The following is a 7030-nucleotide window of genomic DNA, read 5'->3' as shown; positions in this document are numbered from 1 at the left end:
AAGGAAGAGCAAAACAACAGCAAATGTAGCAGAAGGCAAGAAATGATTATAATCAGAGCGGAAATCAACGAAATTGAAACAAAAGAAACTACTGAAAAAATTAACAAAACTAAAAGTTTGTTCTTCGAAAAAATAAATAAGATCGACAGACCCTTAGCCATGCTAATGAAGAGAAGAAGAGAGAGAACACAAATTGCTAACATACGGAATGAAAAAGGCAATATCACAACAGATGCTACAGAAATACAGAAGACAATTAGAAATTATTTTGAAAACCTATATTCCAATAAAATAGAAGATAGTGAAGACATCAATAAATTTCTTAAGTCATATGATTTGCCCAGACTGAGTCAGGAGGATACACACAATTTGAACAGACCAATATGAATGGATGAAATAGAAGAAGCAATCAAAAGACTACCAACCAAGAAAAGCCCAGGACCAGATGGGTATATAGCGGAGTTTTACAAAACCTTTAAAGAAGAATTAATACCAATACTTTTCAAGTTATTTCAGGAAATAGAAAAAGAGGGAGCTCTTCCAAATTCATTCTATGAGGCCAACATCACCCTGATTCCGAAACCAGATAAAGACACCTCAAAGAAAGAAAACTACAGACCAATATCTCTAATGAACCTAGATGCAAAAATCCTCAATAAAATTCTGGCTAATCGGATACAAAAACACATCAAAAAAATTGTGCACCATGATCAAGTAGGATTCATCCCTGGGATGCAAGGATGGTTCAATATACGGAAATCAATAAATGTTATTCACCACATCATTACACTTAAAGATAAGAACCATATGATGATCTTGATAGATGCTGAAAAAGCATTCGACAAAGCACAGCATCCCTTTATGTTCAAAACATTAGAAAAACTAGGGTTAACAGGAACTTACCTCGACATAGTAAAAGCCATATACGCTAAGCCTCAGGCTAGCGTCATTCTGAATGGAGAAAAATTGAAGGCATTCCCTCTAAAATCTGGAACAAGACAGGGATGCCCTCTATCACCACTTCTATTTAATATAGTTCTCGAAACACTGGCGAGAGCAATTAGACAGACGAAAGAAATTAAAGGCATAAAAATAGGAAAAGAAGAACTTAAATTATCACTATTTGCGGGAGACATGATTCTATACCTAGAAGACCCAAAAGGGTCTACAAAAAAACTACTAGAACTAATAAATGAATTCAGCAAAGTGGCAGGATATAAAATCAACACGCATAAATCAAAGGCATTTCTGTATATCAGCGACAAAACTTCTGAAACGGAAATGAGGAAAAACACTCCATTCACAATATCCTCAAAAAAAAAAAAATAAAATACTTGGGCATCAACATAACAGAAGAGGTGAAAGATTTATACAATGAAAACTACAGAACCCTAAAGAGAGAAGTAGAAGAAGATCTTAGAAGATGGAAAAATATACCCTGTTCATGGATAGGCAGAACTAACATCATCAAAATGGCGATATTACCAAAAGTTCTCTATAGGTTTAATGCAATGCCAATCAAAATCCCAACGGCATTTCTTGTAGAAATAGAGAAAGCAATCATGAAATTCATATGGAAAAATAAAAGACCCAGAATAGCAAAAGAAACTCTAAGCAGGAAGTGTGAATCAGGCGGTGTAGCGATACCAGACTTCAAACTATACTACAGAGCAATAGTAACAAAAACAGCATGGTACTGGTACCAAAACAGGCGGGTGGACCAATGGTACAGAATAGAGGACACAGAGACTATTCCACAAAGGTACAACTATCTTATATTTGATAAAGGGGCTAAAAGCATGCAGTGGAGGAAGGATAGCATCTTCAACAAATGGTGTTGGGAAAATTGGAAATGCATATGCAACAAAATGAAACTGAATCCCCTCCTCTTGCCATGCACAAAAGTTAACTCAAAATGGATCAAGGAGCTTGATATCAAATCAGAGACTCTTGTCTGATAGAAGAAAAAGTTGGCTCCGATCTACATATTGTGGGGTCGGGCTCCAAATTCCTTAATAGGACACCCATAGCACAAGAGTTAATAAGAAGAATCAACAAATGGGACTTACTTAAACTAAAAAGTTTTTTCTCAGCAAGAGAAACATTAAGAGAGGTAAATAGGGAGCCTACATCATGGGAACAAATTTTTACTACTCACACTTCAGATAGAGCCCTAATATCCAGAGTATACAAAGAACTCAAAAAATTAGACAATAAGATAACAAATAACCCAATCAACAAATGGGCCAAGGACTTGAACAGACACTTCTCAGAGGAGGACATACAATCAATCAACAAGTGCATGAAAAAATGCTCACCATCTCTAGCAGTCAGAGAAATGCAAATCAAAACCACCCTAAGATACCATCTCACTCCAGTAAGATTGGCAGCCATTCTGAAGTCAAACAACAACAAGTGCTGGCGAGGATGTGGGGGATAGGGTACACTTGTACATTTCTGGTGGGACTGCAAATTGGTGCGGCCAATTTGGAAAGCAGTATGGAGATTCCTGGGAAAGCTGGGAATGGAACCACCATTTGACCCAGCTATTGCCCTTCTCGGACTATTCCCTGAAGACCTTAAAAGAGCGTACTACAGGGATACTGCCACATCGATGTTCATAGCAGCACAATTCACAATAGCTAGAATGTGGAACCAACCCAGATGCCCTTCAATAGATGAATGGATAAAAAAAAAGTGGCATTTATACACCATGGAGTATTATGCAACACTAAAAAATGACAAAATCATGGAATTTGCAGGGAATTGGATGGCACTAGAGCAGATTATGCTTAGTGAAGCTAGCCAATCCCTAAAAAGCAAATGCCAAATGTCTTCTTTGATATAATGAGAGCAACTAAGAACAGAGCAGGGAGGAAGAGCAGGAGGAAAAGATTAACATTTAACAGAGACAGGAGGTGGGAGGGAAAGGGAGAGAAAAGGGAAATTGCATGGAAATGGAAGGAGACCCTCATTGTTATACAAAATTACATATAAGAGGCTGTGAGGGGAATGGGAAAAAAAAACAAGGAGAAAAATGGACTACAGTAGATGGGGTAGAGAAAGAAGATGGGAGGGGAGGGGGGGATAGTAAAGGATAGGAAAGGTTGCAGAATACAACTGTTACTAATATGGCATTATGTAAAAGTGTGGATGTGTAACTGATGTGATTCTGCAATCTGTATTTGGGGTAAAAATGGGAGTTCATAACCCACTTGAATCTAATGTATGAAATATGATATGTCAAGAGCTTTGTAATGTTTTGAAAAACCAATAAAAAATAAAATGAAAAAAAAAAGGATGGGAGGGTAGGATGAATAATTGAACCATCAAATTCTGTGCTTTGTGTGAGTTACAAGAACTACCATTAACCATTGATCCTGTGCCATTATGGCTGGCTTCCATGACAAATCACATACCATTGGTGTGACTTACTGTGGCATTAAACTCTCATCAGTTAGTCAGAGACATTCCTCTAAACCTCAGTGCATGAGTTTATTTCTAGGAGTGTTCTATTTATTGGTAGATATACTTTTTTTTTTAATGCCAAAGCCAACTTGTTCTTGTTAACCTGGTTTTGTAGTATATTTAGAAATCAAATGCTCTTCTTCTTATTCAGTACTGCTTGGCTATTTGTGTCCCTTTTTGCTTTCATATTAACTTTAGAATTATTTTTCTCGTCATTGGCATCTTAATGGGGACTGCAAATATAGATCACTTTAAATAAATGGCCATTCAAACAATATTTTGTCAGTTCACAAACACATCTATCTTTTATAGTATTCTTCAGTTTCTTTTCATAGTATTTTGAAATTTTTATTTTAAAGTCTTTGACCTCCACATTTACTTTTTTTCATAGACTGTTTCTTCCAGATTTATTGAGAATAGTTTGATTTCCTGATTTCTTTCTCAGTGAGTTCTAGACGTACAGAAAAGTTAATGATTTTATTTGTTAATTTGTATCCTATTACTTTCTGAAATAGTTCCTGAATTTCAAGAATATTTTTGAGGAGTAATGTCATTAGCAAATAAGTATAAGTTGACTTCTTCTTTCTCTAGTTTTATCCCTTTTATTTCTTTTCCTTGCCTAATTGCTTTGGTTAAAATTTCTAATGTTCTGTTGATTACAAATGCAGAGAAAAGGCATTTTTGTATCCTTCCTGATCCTTTCAGATTTTATCCATTCAATTTGATATTGTCTATGGCTCTTTTGTACATACACTTTATGATGTTCTGTTATAGTCCTTCAACACTTAATTTGGTCAGCAATTCAATCATGAAAAGATGTTGATTTCTTTTAAATGATTTTTTGTACTTATTTAGATGATCATATAATTTTATCCTTAGTTTGTTTTACTATAATTATTAGCTGATATAAATTGTTTAGAATAGGAATAGCTGTGATATTTCTACACATTAGTGTCTTAGTTATAATCTTGTGTAGTATTACATTTATTGATTTGCACATATTGAATCATCTCTGGAATAAAATCAAATTGATCACTGTGTTTGTTTGGCTGTTTGTTTGTTTTGGACCCGGATATGCTTAACCACTTAGCAACAACCCCAATCTTGAACACTCTTTAATGTTTTAATCTTAGGAAGGGTCTTACTTCCTTCTTAGAACCTCCTAAGTTGCTGAAGCGAGCTTTTAACCTGTGACCCTCCTGCCTTAGCCTTCCAAGCCACAGCAGTTAATTGATCTCAACATCATTCTTAATGGAAAAAATTGAAAGGATTCTCTCTAAAAACTGGAACAAGACAGGAGTGTTCTTTTTTACCACTTCTATTACACAATATTGATAAAACTCTGGAGAGAGCAATTAGGCTACAGAAAGAAATTAAATCTGAAACTATCTCTGTTTGCCAACCACATGATTCTACATTTTGAAGAACTAAAAATTTCCACCAGTAAAGATTACAGAACAGTAAAGAAAGAAGTGAGGAAGATCTTAGAAGATGGAAAGACCTCTCATGTTCTTGGAGAGGAAGAATCAGTGTTGTTAAAATGACCATACTACCAAAACTTGATACAGATTCAATGCAATTCCAATAAAAATTTCAATGACAGTATTCATAGGAGTAGCAAATCTATCTTAAAACTCATTTGGAAAAATAAAAAGCTCAGAATAGCCAAAACAACCTTTGCAAGAAATACAAAGCAGTAGGCATCACATGCAATACCAAACCTTACATTATACTGTAGAGCTATATTAACAAAAATAATATGGCATTTCCACAAAATAGAAAGAAGACCAGTGAAACAGAATAGAAGACAGAGACAAAACCACATATTCAGTCATCTCATATGAGACAAAGGCAAAATAAAACACACATTGGAGAAAAAGACTCTTTAATAAATAATGCTGACAAAATTGGAAAGCCATATCTATCAGAATGAAAAGTAATCCCTATATCTCACCTTGCATAAAAATCAACTTGCAATACAACAGTTATAAACAATTTATACCCCACATGCCAAAGCATTTAAATTTATAAAGCAAGAATTATCAATATAAAGTGATAAGTCCAAATACAATAATTGTGGATCCTTTCAATGTTCCTCTCCCAATAATAAATATATCATTGAACATAAAATCAGCAAAGATACTTTGTTCAAATGAGCTAATCTCATACAGAACAATTGATTTTACTGTGACCTATTCATATACATACATAATACCCAAAGATCCATTTACTTCCTCAGTACTTCCATTTGATTTCCCCATTCTCCTGAACCTGATTCTTTTACTATAGAGCATTTCACCAATTAACTAATTACACTTTTTTTTCAGCTGCTTGTTGAGATTTTTCTAAAACAAATTATATTTTAGGCAACAAGGCAGCTTTAGCAAGCGAAAAAATGTTGAAATAATTTCTTGCATCTTATCAGATAATAATGGATTGATATTATAAATCAACAGCAAGAAAAACTACACAAATACATGGAGAATCATAGTAGATATTTTAATGATAAGTTGATCATTAAAAATAAGGAAAGAATTCTCAGAATCAAGTAATAATGGAAATTTAATCTAGAAGAATGGAGTGAAATGAACACAATTCCAAAAGAAAAGTTTGTAGTTATGAATGCCTACATAAAAATATTATATAATCACATATTAGTAATCTAATAATGCATATCAAGTTATTAGAAAACAAGCAATCCAGTCCCAGAAACAGTACAAATAAAAAATAGTAAATATCAGATCCAAAATTAATAAAACATAGCATACAGGACAATCAGTGATAGAGCTGATTCTTTGAAAGTGAACAAATTGATAAAACCTTTGCTAAACTTATCAAAGATACAAAGAGAAGACACAAATCAGTATGATTATAAATGATAATAATACAACAGAAATACTAAAACACAGAGTACAATTAGGGGCTATTTTGAGAGCCATTGTTCCAATATTGTGGAAGATATAGAAAAAATAGACAAATTTCTATACATATATGACCTACCCCAAATTGAAACAATGGGATATTGAACAAATAGAATATAGAAAAATTAAACAGACCAATATCAAGCCATGACATTGAAGCAGTAATAAAAAAGAGAAATTAGCAACAAAGAACAGCCCAGGAACAGAGATTTGAGCAAATATTTATGAGCTCTTTAATATGGGGTAGAGTACAAGAATCAGGGGAATAGGGAAGTCAAAGGGTTATTTTGTGTTATATACTCATATAAATAGGCCACAGTAGAACCCATTTTGCTGTCTAATTATCATGCATCAATGGAAAAAATAAATATATATTTGAATGTGAAAGTAAAATGACTTACTTAAAATTGGGGAATTTGCAACAATTAGAGAGTCTAAAATTAAAAATATTCACAGCAATGGAAACAAATATGAAGAGAGAGAAAACAGAATTAGAGAAAATGTTCTAGATACTCTTCCAACAGATGATTACTATATAGAACAAATAAAGAACTCAAAAATCTTAACACCAAAATAGCAATGACCCAGTCAATAAATGGACAAATGATATAGAGATATTTTTCAAAAGAAAAAATACAAAT

Source organism: Marmota flaviventris, chromosome Y (assembly GCF_047511675.1).
Source record: "Marmota flaviventris isolate mMarFla1 chromosome Y, mMarFla1.hap1, whole genome shotgun sequence".
Classification (NCBI taxonomy): Eukaryota; Metazoa; Chordata; class Mammalia; order Rodentia; family Sciuridae; genus Marmota; species Marmota flaviventris.
The sequence above is the reverse complement of the archived record's forward strand: the minus strand, read 5'-3'. Positions refer to the sequence as shown.